A 15,755-nucleotide genomic window follows, 5' to 3' on the forward strand; every position below is an offset into this window, starting at 1 on the left:
AGCCCATGTTTTTCCAATTCCCAGCTTCTTAAGCATTTTCTCAGCTCCCTTTACCGTTTGTCTGTTTTGAGTCTTCCGGTTCTGCAATTCATCAAGGTCCTGAACTTTGCAGTGAAGAGTCTCCCTAGTTACTGAATCTCGCTGTTCTCCTCAGCCCTCAACCCTGGATGATTTCTACCCTCAGTATTCAAATGAAGGAATATTCAGTTGGTGTTTCTGATTGGCTGTTGAACAGTTTTCTTTCAACTCCTGTTAATTCATGCTGTATTCATTAACCCTCAAATTGTACAAAAATGCTCACTTGTTCCTTTATGCCTAAGGTAAAGAACTAAACCCAAGTCCCTTCGGTAAATATAACCAAATAAAACTGTTAAGACGCATATAATAACCATAAACAATCACAACAGTTATGTTTTCCACAAACTTCTGTGCATCACCACCTGAAGACAGAGAGAGAAAAACAGTAGGACCTTTCGCAGTAAAGCTGAGGTTTCCTCCCATCTCTATTTTCTGTGGCTGGCCTCTATTGAGGCTGCCAGTAACAGTGCTAATTGTGGGGTGCGTGTCTTTCATAATGCTGCTTTTCTAGTAAACTAAACTGAGACTACTCCCTTTATATAGGCCACCAAACATGTCTGTTTACTACCAACTTTATCTGATTTTAACTGGTAACCTAGAGGTAAAGGGCTCCCATACCTAATATACCTGTTCCATTAGCAATGTTCCTTGAAAATATTGTTTTTATACCATATCACACATAAATGTTGAGCTTTGAAATAAGAGAGCGACTTCCTCCCAAGTTTTCTTAGACTCAAAACAGCTTTTAGGAATTGTGTGCTTCTTTCCCCCAGCCTGTCACTGTTAAGAAAGTTTAGAATGTGGCCCCATGACTGAAGAAACAGTCCATTAACAGGCAAGGTTCAAGAACTGTGAGCCATTAGTTGAGTCACAAATAACAAATGCAAGATAAGCAATGAGATACACATATGTAAAGTACACATTTTCTGATGACAATGTGTATGAAAACAACATAATACCAAAGGACTTGGTTTATCCAACAAAATACATAATTCATCCGAAGAAGTGAGGTTTTTACCCACGAAAGCTTATGCCCAAATAAATCTGTTAGTCTTTAAGGTGCCACCAGACTCCTTGTTGTTTTTGTAGATACAGACTAACACGGCTACCCCCTGATAATTTGCCAGTGTACTGTATAGCGTGGGGGAGCGGTGGAAGGAGACTCAACAAGCTATAGCGTGGTCTGATCTTTTGCAGATGTTTAAATCAAGTTCTTGCTATAAGGATTTTGTGAAGGAATCTAAATTTCTACTTCCAAAAGAGATGATTCTCTAATATCTTAGCCCGTTCAGGGCCTAGTTCGCCATCTACAATGTAACTACTATGCAAAAAGGTTCAGTGTGAGAGTTAATCCTTCAGGAATTCTTTAGCCTTTCTCAATCTGACAGTTTCCCCAGGAAAAAGTCTCCATAGACGTGTAGAGAGCTAATTCAAAAAATACATATGCAGTGACCCAAATTAAACTTTTCCAGTTAGTATTAAGAGCCACAGGTTTCGCCTGCAAGCTTTGTTTCCCAGGCTGTCCATCCTGGTAGGAATAGATTTATTATTACTTCTTAAAGGTGTAATTATTATTTATATAGCAATTTAACTATATAAAGTAACGTATGGTAACTGAACTGTGCCAAGTACAATATAGAATGATACTAACATATGGAATGATATACAGTATAGTCATTATGTCTGGAATGCTTTATAGAATAAGAGGCATTTTAGAATCCTCTAGTCCTGGGGCAGTATTTTCAATATCTGACACTCTAACAAGTTTGTGAAGTTTCCCCGGTACAATTCCAAGCTTCTTATATAGGCTAAATAGAGAACCCTGTTTTAAGTTTACTCTTTCATGTAATAGATCTAACTTGTGGAACATACCATCTTTTAGCTCAAATGCAGCTGTTTTCCATTGCAAAAGAATTGGTGGCTATGCAGAGACTTGAGTTATCTTCCTAGAGCAAGCACACGTTGCCTCTGAGTATTTAGCTTTCAAGTGTTCTTAGAAAAAGGGCTGGTTCAAGCAAATCTGAGGCCCATAATGACACTTGATGGGGGAAAAAAAGGCCAGGGTTGAATTTTTCTTCACTACCACCAAACTGCTCTACCATGTCAACTGTGAAGATGGAGAGTTTGTCCCATGGAGCAGAGGTGATAATAGGGATTTTGTCCAAAGCTGGTGAGAGTGAAGGGAGTTAGTGGATGGAAGTTTCTTGTCAAAAGGGTCAGGGTGTGCAATCCTGCAATGCAATTCAGTCAGGGCTATGATCAAAGGAAAAAGACTTACCTCAGAATCTACTATCCAGTCTCCAATCTAAGGGCAGGTCTTCACTACGGGGGGGGGGGGGGGGAGGTCGATTTAAGATACGCAAATTCAGCTACGCGAATAGCATAGCTGAATTCGGCGTATCGGAGCCGACTTACCCCGCTGTGAGGACGGCGGCAAAATCGACCTCCGCGGCTCCCCGTCGACGGCGCTTACTCCTACCTTCGCTGGTGGAGTAAGCACGTCGATTCGGGGATCGATTGTCGCGTCCCTATGAGACGCGATAATTCGATCCCCGAGAGATCGATTTCTACCCGCCGATTCAGGCGGGTAGTGTAGACCTAGCCTAAGCAAGCTTTTTGAGAAATTGAGGTAAAAGTCTTCAATGCCATCTTCTGATGTCAACATCTTGGATCCCTTCCAACTGGGATTTAGATCAGGCTCTGAGACACAGAGAGCAGCACTTGTTGCTCTGCTGCATTACCACCTCCTTCTGTATGTAAATGGAGGAGCTCTTCCATCATTGTCTTGCAGCAGCTGACGCTATCGACCACCAAAATCTCTTATTCTTCTTCAAGAAGTTGTTCAGAAATGGCTCCCAAAGCATTGTTATGGGCACTTGTTCTATCTCCAGCCCCTCATGTGGGACACCACAAGGAAGGCTCAATTCTTTCCTGTAAAACACACATACTATACACAGACATATATCCATTGGTAGAATTAGCAAGAAACATAGGCTTATGTGCCAGCAGTATACAGATGATATTCACTTCTAACCTTTGGTAAATGTGGATTGCACCATCTCAAAGCATTCTTGTTGCTTAGTAGAGATCAACAGCTGATTGAAAAACAGTTGGCTTAACCTGAACCCAGCTATAATTGAAATGGTGCTGTTAAGAGGAAACCACTTTGTAGACCTCTCCACCTCCATAACAACTCTGACACAATGGCATCTGGCCCCAGATAGTTCACTTTGTCTGTAGACTTGGGGTCCTATGGGTTCCACTTCATTTGGATGCCCAAACAACCATGGTGCCAAAAAAAAAAAATCCATTCCTGTTTGTGTCTGGCCAGAGGATTGCACCTGGGCATATAAGACTTAGATTTAGCCACAGTGATGCATGCTTCCATAACATCTCACCTTTTAGGAATGACAAGCCTTATCCTGAGAAAGCTCTGGTTGGTTCACAGTTCATCAGCCTGGCTGCTCAGCAACTCAGATAATCAGAACCACATCACTCTAATTCTCCATGGCTTCCTATTGAACAGTTCATGTTCACTGTCCCGATGTCCAAATCCCTCTATGGAATTGGTCTTAGCTACAGGAGATACCATTTTTCCCCACAACAGCTGCATCCTATCGGAACAGCAAATCTGTTAGCGGGCAGAGTGGTAGGCTCATGGCCAGAGGGTACTAAACTTTCACAAAGGCTGGAACAAGACTGTTGAAGTTAAAAGAATTAAAAAATAACAAGCAAACAAAGCCTTCTGGTTTCCGAGTCTTTAGTGTGCACTGAAATCACATTTTCAAGCTTTCCTCCCCAACCATCAGAGCTAAAAATTTAATGTTTTTATGAAAGCTAAGATTCTCACATAATCGCAAGATTCCTGGAGCTGGGGTTTTAAGAAGAATACCAAATATTGCAAGGCTTCCAATAAAATAGTGATTATTAGCATAGCCGCTCTGTTGTTACTGTGCTAGCTTGATAAGAGCTAGTGCAAGTATGTCTCAAGCTGGGAATCACACCCCCAGCTCGAAGTGGAGGGTTAATGGCCTAGTGGATGGAGGGGATGGGGAGAGCTGTAGATGTGGTATATCTTGATTTCTAGTAAGAGTTTTGACACAATCCCCATGACATTCTCTTAAGCAAACTAGGCAACTATGGTCTAGATCAGGGGTTGGCAACCTTTCAGAAGTGGTGTGCCGAGTCTTCATTTATTCACTCTAATTTAATGTTTCGCATGCCAGTAATACATTTTAACGTTTTAGAAGGTCTCTTTCTATAAGTCTGTAATATATAACTAAACTATTGTTGTATGTAAAGTAAAGAAGGTTTTAAAAATGTTTAAGAAGCTTCATTTAAAATTAAATTAAAATGCAGAGCCCCCGGACCGGTGGCCAGGACCAGGTCAGTGTGAGTGCCACTGAAAATCAGCTTGTGTGCCACCTTTGGCACATGTGCCATAGGTTGCTTACCCCTGGTCTAGATGAAATTACTATGAGGTGGGTGTACAACTGGTTGAAAGACTGTACTTAAAGAGTAGTTATCAGTGGTTCTGTGTCAAACCTGGGAGGAAGTATTGAGTGGGGTGCCGCAGGGGTCTGTCCTGGGTCCGGTACTATTCAATATTTTCATTAAGGACTTAGGTAATGGAGTAGAGAGTATGCTTATAAAATGTATCGATGACCCCAAGCTGGGAAGGGTTCCAAGCACTTTGGAGGACAGGCTTAGAATTCAAAAGGACCCTCCCAATTTGGAGAATTGGTCTGAAATCAGAAAGATGAAATTCAATAAAGACAAGTGCAAAGTACTTCACTTAGGAAGGAAAAATCAAAAGCACCACTACAAAAGGTGGTAGTGCTGCTGAAGTGGATCACAAATTGGAATATGATGTAGTTGCACCAAAGGCTATAAATCTGGGGTGTATTAACAGGAGTGTCGTATGTAAGACAGAGGAAGTTGTTTTCCTGCTCTGTTTGGCACTAGCGAGGCCTCAGCTGGAGTACAATGTCCAATTCTGGGTGCCACACTTTAGGAAATGTGAATAATTTGGAGAGATTCCAGAGGAGAGCAACAAACATGATAAAAGTGTTAGAAAATCTACCTGGGGTAGTCAATAGGTGGACCGCAGGCCAAATTTGGACCGCCAGATGCTTAGAACAGGGATCGGTAACCCTTGGCACGCGGCTCACCAAGGTAAGCCCCCAGCAGGCTGGGCCGATTTGTTTACCTGCCGCGTCCGCAGGTTCGGCCGATCGCGGCTCCCACTGGCCACGGTTTGTCGCTCCAGGCCAATGGGGGCGGCGGGAAGCGGCGGCCAGCACATCCCTTGGCCTGCGCCTCTTCCTGCAGCCCTCATTGGCCTGGAGCAGCGAACCACAGCCAGTGGGAGCCGCGATCGGCCGAACCTGCGGACGCAGTAGGTAAATAAACCGGCCTGGCCCGCCGGGGTGCTTACCCTGGCGGGCTGCATGCCAAAGGTTGCCGATCCCAGCTTTAGAATGGACTCCAAAAGCTTTTTATTTACTTACCATTTATTATTATTTTTCTCTGGGGTCTCGACCTTGACTGTACCTTAACCAAGAGATTTGGACCTTGACAAAAACCAGTTGATTACCCCTGACCTACCCTATGAAGAAAGGCTAAAAAAAACCTCGGTATATTTACTCTTGAGAAAAGAAGACGGCGGGGGAGAGAGGGGAACTTGATAAGTCTTCCAATATGTTAAGGGCTGTAATAAAGAAAATTGTGGTCAATAGTTCTCCCTGTTCACTGGAGGTAAGACAAAGAAATAAGTGGCTTAATCTGCCCCAACTTTAGGTTAAATAGTAGAAAAAACTTTGAGTAGGTAAGCACTGAAATAGGCTTCCAAGGGAGGTTGTGAAATCCCCATCACTACAGGTTTTTAAGAACAGGTTAGACAAACACCTGTGAGCAATGGTCTAGGTCAGTGGTTCTCACTCTTTGGGTCGGGACCCCAAAGTGGGTCACACTCTCTTTTAATGGGGTCACCAGGGCTGGCGTTAGACTTGCTTGGGCCTGGGGCCGAAGCCCCAGCCCCAGCGCCCTGGGCCAAAGCTGAAGCACGAAGGCTCAGATTACAGGGCCCCACCTGAGGCCAAAGTCCTTGGGCTTCAACTTTGGCCTCCCCGCCCAGGGTGGTGGGGCTTGGGCTTTGCCCCCCCACACACTCAGGGGGGCGGGCTCAGGCTTTGGTCCCCCTTCCAGGGTTCATGTAATTTTTGTTGTCAGAAGAGGGTTGCAGTGTAGTGAAGTTTGAGAACCCCTGGTCTAGATATACTTGGCCTTGCCTCAGCACAGTGAACTGGACTGGATGGCCTCTCAAGGTTCCTTCCAACCCTAATTTTCTGTGAGTCTGTACTCTAAGTCAGGGGTTCTCAACCTTTTTCTTTCTGAGGCCACCTCAACATGCTAGAAAAACTCCGGGGCCCAGCACAGGTGGAGGGGGACTCGGGGCTCCGGGCCAGGGGTGGGACCCTGGGGCATAGACATAGTTTGACTTCTATTTTGGGGGTAGGGGTCAAGGGCCGGCAGGGCTCAGGCCAGCTCTGCACAGTGGGAAGGAATTTAAATACAAATTGTGTAGCAGCTAAGTGAAGAAATATTATGTGGCAGTTTTCTGTCATGCTGACCAAAAGGATGTGCAGTTTGACTCTTCCATATACCCATAGATTTTATTTTGATTCTGTTTGTGATTTGTATCCGTGATACCACTAAAACAGGAATAAATAAAGCATGTTTGCCTTATGTAGAGGGGTTGTGAAGGTAATTGCTTGCTATTCTCAATAGAAATTCCTATAGCAAATCCTTTCTTTGTAATTTGTTAAAAAATGAGTGCATTATATTGCCTACCCCAGTTTCTCTGACTTCCGCTTTCTCAAAGTGAGCGCTTTATACATTAGGTAATTAAGCAGGGAGGGAGAAATTTTCCAAAGGGAAAAGCAGATTTATAAAATGTATAAGTCCTATAAAAATAAATTCTATAATTGTGGAGAAAACAGTCATTCCATACTCTTTCCTACAAATAAACGGTGCACAACTTCTAAATAAATCAGACCCTTAAGTATCCTTATGCCAGTTTTGAATTTTAGTACCTTGTATTAGGAGATTGTTGTAATATATGGAAGCAGTTAGAACAGGTAATAAATTTATTTTTGACAGCATGGTGCTAAAATTGGCTATATTGATATGTGGATATGACACATCTGAATTTAAGCAGTAATAACCTCCCAAAGTGTTTGTTGTTAATAGCTGAAGTGAAGAATTATGAACTGTAGAACAAATCCAGTCTTACGTATATTTAGACAATCTTGTCTTAAACAAGTGAAGGCCAGGTTTTAAAATGAGATGGAAGACAAAATAACTGTATTGAATTTAAGTAGAAAATTGAAATGCATTATTAGACTGTATTGCAATCATCTCCTTAGTTGGGACCATTGATCAGCTATTCTTATTTTCTTTGCAAATATGTACTTTTTAAAAAGTGAATTTGATATCTGGAATGATATTACACAGGCTATTTTAAAGTCTGAAATCCTATACAGAACCGGTACAAGCACAGATGGGAGTATAAGCTTCCCCTTGTTGCTCTTCCAATATGTTTCAATCATGATATGGGGGGACCATCTCTAGAGAGGGCCAAGACATCCTAATCTTTGGCTTGTTTGCTTAGATAGCATTAACCACCACACTTGTAGGCAATTTGATTTGGTGCTTAACATGTGATTTTTTTCGGGTGTAAATTGTTCTCTGTGTGAAGCAACCCTTTCAAAATGAAGCCTCACAAACTTAGGAAAGCTGCATGTTCGTTGGATGAACACATCCTACTTATTTAGAAATTAGGTAGAAAATCAAGTTTGATTAAACACTTGGTTGTCTCTTTCACAAAACCTTTTCCTTTTCATAGACCAGCTCCTGCTGTAAAACTTTGTATATTTATAGTTTGATTATTGAACATTAGTTGCTGATATTAAGGACTCCATAAACAAAATTATATTTTAGCTTCCCTAATAAAAGCAAATATTTGGTACAGAATTACTCACTATCTCTTGTTATCTTAGGTCTATTCAAACAGCTCCCAGTGCATTATCTACTCCCAGTGTAGAAAATTAAGTCAATGTAAAAGTATACTCTGTTTTTTAAAAAGAGGTCACGAATAGCCTTTCTTCCCTTGGTAGTCACCAGTGTTCTTATTACGCTTCATTTATATAGTTGGAGGACTCAGGAGGACCAGCTGGGCCCCCTGTCTGCACTCATCAAGAGTTAATTTCTGAAAGAGGTGCTGTTGTCATGAACAAGTGCAGAAGGTACTCTGGTGGTCCTGCCAAACAACAAGAGCTCTTAATTAGCAGCAATGTTCAATCAGGCTGCTTAACCTGCCACAGAGCTGAGGAGGTCATGTTCCTTCCTGCTATGCTGCCCCTGTAAAAAGCACCCAAGAACTGATCCCAAATGTTTTTTGCTGTGAGCATGGTTCCTAAAGACAGTGCATGATCTATTAATGAATCTTCATGATTCTGTATACGCACACAGAATTTGAACCAGTATTTTTATATCAGACCTACTGTTAATACCTATTATTAAATTATTATTATTATTATTTGTATTCCTGTAGTGCCTGGGAGCCACGACTATGGTGCTGTACAAACAGAGCAAAAAACCGCTCCTGCCCTGAGCTTATATAACGTAGTTTTACTAGCTGTATAGGAACAAAGGTGTGTTAAGCACTTCGCAAACATATATATCAATGTACTTTATAGTATGCAAACAAATAGCACGTGAAGCAAGAGAAATAACCTGAAATAAGTAGTAGGAAAAAAATTAGTTTTACATATTCGTGCAGCATATACTGTGGGTATAACGTGTTCCTTCAAACAAACTAAATGCGCAAGAATCCCAGTAGCTAGTGAAAGGGAAGGGAAAAAGAAACAGAAAAAGTATTCTTGCAAAACTAGCTGGAAAATTTACCAGCTCAGAGAAAACAGACGCTTGCTTGCAATTTACCATGATGATGAATAATTAAAAAACTAATGATATTTTGCTCATCCATTTAAAAAAAATTACTCTCCCCATGAAAGTAATATTTTGCAAGGCTAGAGTCAAATTAAATACATAAAAAACATAGGATCCAAGAAGAAATGCACTCTGAGCCAGATCCCTTAGATAATTCAGAGCCAAAGCTATTAGAATTGTAAACATTAATACATACCAATTTAACTCTAATTCTGAATGTTTGTTAGACTAGATGATTCTTAGTCTCTAAGCTAGTGAAGAAAAATGTTGCTACCATTAAATGGACACAACTATCAGCAAGGTTGGGTGCGAAATGTGGTCCAGTCAAAATTATTATTCTGGTGAGGAAAGTTCTCTGGATTCTTGCAACATTAATGTACTGTATGGCGCACACCCACATGCACTCTGAACGGAAGGGGTTGGACACAAGTTACTCTTTAACTATTGTGTTTAAATTGACCTTTTCAACAGATGACCCTCTTCTACCGAGGAAACTTTTTAGATGTCTCTTTTTATATGGCTGGAGAGTTTTGGCTCTAACTCTTTTGTGCATGTAAAATATTGCAGATCAGACATATTTTCTTTTTCATTTTAGTTTTTAAAAAGTAAGAGTTGTTCTACAGTTGAATTGACTGAAAAAGTACTGATGTTAGTGAAAACGCACCACCACCAAAAATGGTGGGAAATATAAAACTAAAAACAGCCACCAGGAATGCATGTTCAATTTCCTGAATACAATGGAAACATTTTGGATCAGGTTTTGCAATGTCCCTTATTCACATTAAATAGTGCCTTATTCTTCAAGTAGTGCAGTTGAAATCAATGGGGCTTTTTGTAGAATAAGGTACTAATAAACTTGAATAAGGGTGGCAGAATTTGGCCCTTTATTAACAAGGAAAAAGAATGTATTCTTCTAAAGAGTTAAATTGTTAATGTGAGTTATATGATTGTACAGAAACCTTGCTAACAAGCTTCTGCATGGGTTTTAATCTTGAGGTCATGAACAAGTCCCAGGATGTCTCAGCTACCCCTCCCTTTCTTATGGCTCTATGGGAGAAGTCCTGGAAACTATGGGAGCGGTTCCAAAACTTTCTAATGTTAGAACATAGGATAACCATATGGAAAAGGTTTGGGAACCACTGAGCTTCTAGAAACCAGCTTTCCATATGCTTAACTTAATGAAAACGAGATTTATGTTTTGTTTTCTTTTTTTAAGTATTTATTTTCTGCATTTCACAAAATTACTTATATTTTGATGACTGAGATAATTATTACAAAGAAATGATTAACTCAGGAAAAGTGTTTTTTTTTTATTAAACTTGTACTATAAAAGATTTTAATGAAAATTTAACTCTACTGTTGTTTGAAATATTCAGTAAGACAGAAACTTCATCTGCCAAGTTTATTTGTTCTTTGATTTAACTGTCATGGGAATTTAATATAGAGGGAACCAGTGTAGCTGTATGAATGGAATAAAAATCCACTGAAAAACAAAACTCATTGAATAAGGTTTTTGGAGTTCAAACAGGGTTATGCTATCATGTACTATATATGCACAATTGGAGCAGTTCTACCATCCTTACTTGCACTGAGTAGTACCTTATGCAACAAGCAGTCTTATTTTAAATGTGAGTAAGGGTGGCAGAATCTAGCCAAATACTAGATAAATCAGGCTTACAACATGTCTGCTTGAACAAGTCTGAAGTTTACTAAAAGAAAAAAAAGAAATTTCTACATTGTGGCTAAAATATTTCCCTTACAGTAAGGATAGGAAGATGGTTGTTTACTAGGTCCATATAAAAATATAAAGTTTCAGTGCTTAACATTGTTGGATTAGTACCCCAGATTACCCATAGAGGTCAGTCCCATATATTAGTAGCACAGTGGGGATTTATGCAAAGGGAACAAAAGAGACTTTGTTATGCTCTTAGAGCTTTTTATACATAGTGAAGTCCTATGACAGCTACCAGTCTTGATGATCTTCCACCTTCTTTAAAAATAATGTTAAATTAAAAGGGCTTTTCAATATTATTCTAACATGGAATGTTGAAAATATAAATCTGAAGAACTGTATCACATGCTAGTATGTTTTTAATTCAAAATGAAACTGAACTGCAGTGTGGGGATAGAGTGGCAGAGAGAGAGTGCTTCTCTCTAACACGGGAGGCAAACTACGGCCCGCAGGCCAGATCTGCCTGTCAGGGCTTTCAATCCAGCCCATTGGATTGCCAGCCCCGTGATGCAGCAGGGCTAAGGCAGGCTCCCTGCCTGCCATGACCCCATGCCACTCCTGGAAGTGACCGGCACCACATCCCTGCGGCCCCTGGGGAAGGTGGGGGGGCAGAGGGCTCCGTGCACTGCCTTTCCCACAGGCACCGCCCCCACAGCTCCCATTGGCTGGGAATGGGGAACCGTGGGAGCTTTGGGGGTGATACCTGCAGGCAAGGGCAGTGTGCGGCAGAGCCGTCTGCCCCACCCCACTGCCAGACATGTTGCCACTTCCGGGAATGGTGCGGGGCCAGGGCAGGCAGGGAGCCTGCCTTAGCCCCGCTGCGCGCTGCTGCCACCCCGGAGCTGCTGGAGGCAAGTGGCACCGGGCCTTGCCCTGAGCCCCTAACCCCCTGCCTTGAGCCCCTTGCCGCACCCCTCCTGCACCCCAACCTGCTGCGCTGAGCCCCCTCCTGTACCCCGCATCCCTCCTGCACCCCAACCCCCTACCCTGAGCCCCCTCCTGCACCCCAACCCCTTGACCTGAGCCCCTTCCTGCACACCGCACCCCCCTCCCATACCCCACACTCCCTCCTGCGCCCCAGCCCTACATTCATGGCCCTGCATACAATTTCCCCACTCAGGTGTGGCCCTCAGGCCAAAAAGTTTGCCCACCCCTGCTCTAACAGGAGGGAAAGCAAGAATCAAGTCAGTCCTACACAATTTGTTTCTGAGATCTTTGCTCAAGAGAGGCTACTCCTATTCCAAATCTGTGCTGCAGCAGTCTGGTGATATATATTGATCTAACTCGCCTTTTAATCACTACTGTGACTTTTATGCATAGGAAGAGTATCTTATATTTGCATGCAGTTGCACATGTTGTCTAAAAGCTCTGGTTTAAAATGCAACTGGGAACTTAAAAATGAGAACTGTGCATTTATTTACATCTGTATTCATGGTATTGCATAGGGTAGGCATATTTTTAATAGATAATTATTTGAGGAGTTTAAGAACATAAGAATGGCCATACTGGGTAAGACCAATGGTCCATCTAGCCCAGTATCCTGTCTTCCGACAGTGACCAGTCCCAGGTGCTTCACAGGCAATATCGAGTAATATATCCCCTGTTGTCTAGGGTCAGCGTCTAACAGTCAGACATTTAGGGACACCCAAAGCATGGGCTTGCATCCCTGGCCATCTTGGTTAATAGCTATTGATGGACCTATCCTCCATGAACTTATCTAATTCTTTTTTAAACCCAGTTATACTTTTGGTCTTCACAACCTCCCCTTAATAGCATAATTTTAAAAATGAAGGGAATTATTTAGCATTTGTGTTTCTAATAGTTCCATTAGTTTTGTAGATGTTTGTACTCTGAAAAGAGGAAAATAATCTGTATACATCTACAGTGACTAATGAACTGCTGCCTAGTTGTAAAAGACGGATGGCTATTAAAACTGTTCTGTTGACACAACCCCTGTGCATTGTAAAAAGGGACCATACCCTTTTCATAGAGCAAAAATACATTGGAAGTCTTTGCGACTTACTGTGTAAGTGGAAAGATGGTGTACTAATCCTTTTGTACATATATGCTTATCATGGCAACCACATTGTTCTGATGGTTTTGTACAGCTCTGAGAGAATTCAATGTATCTGTTTAAAAGGGATTTTGGAAGAGAATGTTTGTTATCTTTCTTAGAAATGTGAATGCTGGGATCTTGGATGAGTTAAGGCTGTCAGCTTGATATTTGCAGGGTGTCACTCGTGTTCAATTTTTTGTGGTGTTTTATTTATTTATTTATTTATTTTTATTTTTTTGCAATCACTATTTTTTTAATAATCTGGTTTTATACATTCAGTAGTTTCTGAAAAACAAGGATAACAGCAGCTTAGGTACAGACTAACTAAAGAATTCATATTCTGATTATTTTTAAAATTAGTAAATATTTAATAGGCTTCAGCCAAAATATGATACCTGTTTCAGGTTTGTGATAGTTCAGCATTTCTTGTGTAAATGTATGTTATTTACTAAGAGAGGGAGGGTTGGAGAAGGAGAAATGCACTCTAGATCTAGGAATTTAATGGAATCGACCAGGATCCTAATCATATCTGTAATATGGAAAGGCACAATGATCTAGTGTCAAGCATTTTATCCTTCTTTAGAATTATTTTTTTTCATCAGTTAGAGTTATCTGGGAACAAAAAATAGCTTTTTTCCCCCAACTTAAATGTGAAATGCATTCATATTTAAGAAATTAGTTTCAAAATATATCCCTGTAAAAGAACTACTAAATTATTTTCCAGGACTATTGTTCAGGGGTGAAGATAACATGTGTTTATCATGAACCCGTTTTTTTGTCAGAATGCAGCACAAGGTGATTATTCTGGACGTAACAACAGCTTGAATTGAATAGTTTCCCATGCCTGTGTAAATCTGTTCATCTAAATCCTACTCTTCACTTAGTTCGCATCTATGTAAGTCTTAAGATAACATGCACATTGTGTTTATTCTCTGCTCATAATATCTTCAGTGTGTAAAAGATGCTCAGAAAAAAATGTAATAAACATTCTTTAGCAAAAACTGGATTGCACATGTCTAATTTCTCTGCCCACATGCCAATAAAAATACCAAAACTGGCATCAGTGAAAATAACTTCATACCAAAAAATTAGAACAGCAGCACAATAGTCATTGTATTAAGTAGCAGGATAGTATTCTAAATTTTGGTGAGTATAGATTAATTTAAGGAAACTAAAAATTGGAGAGGAGAATAAAGGTTTCAAAGTGTATTTTTTGAATATGAGAGTGTGATATGTTGAATGTTCAAATGAGATGTAAAGATCCCTTGATATTTTCATAAGAGTTAGGAGTTGAGTTACCTGGCCATATTTCCGGTTAATTGTTCATCTTGGGTAATTACATGCTGGCTATCTAAATTCCTCTTATGGTTTTAAATTGGATAAATCATTTACCACATTTTGTGCAACAAACTGTTAAATAGTGATGCTGTGTGTTGTTAAACAATTGCTTTGGTTAACCCCAGAGGTGGTCTTATGTAATGGGTCAATGAAGTAATCTCTGTGTGTCCATTCATAGAGCCCTGCATGGATACAAAATTTGTATCAGCATCCGATCCGCAAAAATGGTCCATGAATATCTGCATCTGTGGATATAAAGCGGATATCTGCCGACTTGCAGGGCTCTATCCATTCAGCTTTGTAAGGTGCTTCTGGATCTTTTAATGTAAAAAGTACTGTTTAATTGTAAGATCACAGTGCTTGTGTGTTTGCAAGCATATAGGCAAGGAAAAAAAATATTTTTTAAAATGACCTAGTGCCTTTCATCCAGAGATCCCAACATGCTTGATTACTTCACCCATCAGTAAAATTCATCCATTTCTGAAATGGAGGGTGGCCAGGGCCGGCTCTAGGTTTTTTGCCGCCCCAAGCAAAAAAAATTTTGGCTGCCCCCCCCGCCCACCAGTGCCCCCCCCCACCCGCACTCCCTGCCGCCCCAGCACTGGGCTCTCTCTTCCCCCCCCTGCACCCCCTGCCACCCCAGCACTGGGCTCCCCCCCAAACGTGGAATCCGCTACCAGCACACGGCGGCCAAGCCCTGGTCCAGCCGTGACTCTGTCCCCATGCGGGTGGAGTTGCTGGGTGGCGCGGAGTGGGAGTACTTCCAGGTGGCGGTGCGGCTGCGGGGCGGCGCAGAGAACACGGCCCCCTCCCTGGGCTTTGCGGCGCTGCTGGTGGCCAAGGTGGATCAGTTTGTGCTCACCGCCCTCACCCCTGACATGCTGGCAGCCGAGGACCTGGAGAGCCCCCCGGACCTGCTGCTCTTCAGCCTCACCGCGCCCTGGCCCAGCCCCGGCGGGCGGGAAGGCGAGGATCTCCGGCTGCGGGGCTACCTGCTCAGCACCAACAAGCCGAGCCGGCCGCTCACCTCTTCACACACTCCGGGAGCCCCTCTCGCCGCCGCCGCAGCCCGGGCTTGGCTCCAGGGGACCCCACTTCCCTCCCTCCCCGGCTCCTCACACACTCTGGGCAGGGCTGCCAAGAGAATTCAGGGGGCCTGGGGCAAAGCAATTTCGGGGGCCCCTTCCATAAAAAAAAAGTTGCAATACTATAGTAACATGTATTTGGAAATGTAAAAAATAACTAGTGAAATAGATTCAAAAATTAATTTGTAATAATTTGAAAATACACTAAATACATTAAATGCTTTAATGGTATGTATACATTTGCAATTACATAATGGGCTGTTGCTGGGTGATGGTGATGGTTGGTGCCAATGGGCTGTCGCTGCCTGGGGGTGGTGCTGCTGTTGCCCAGGGCTGGGTGGGGAGCTGGGCTCTGGGTTGGGGGGTACCCGGCTCACAGGGGCTGGGCTCAGGGCTGTGGGGAGATGGGGTCGGGGGGTGTCCGGCTCAGAGGGGCTGGGCTCGGCGCTGGGGG

At 42.2% G+C, this 15,755-nt stretch overlaps 1 protein-coding gene across 1 annotated transcript in view; it reads left to right on the forward strand.

Annotated features, from left to right (window-relative positions):
* LOC112114735 (biotin--protein ligase) overlaps nucleotides 1–15,755 on the forward strand; it is a 224,712-nt gene that overhangs the window by 165,882 nt on the left and 43,075 nt on the right. The window lies entirely within an intron of this gene.

The sequence above is a fragment of the Terrapene carolina genome, unplaced genomic scaffold, assembly GCF_002925995.2.
Source record: "Terrapene carolina triunguis isolate 2854851 unplaced genomic scaffold, T_m_triunguis-2.0 Scaffold31, whole genome shotgun sequence".
Lineage (NCBI taxonomy): Eukaryota > Metazoa > Chordata > Testudines > Emydidae > Terrapene > Terrapene triunguis.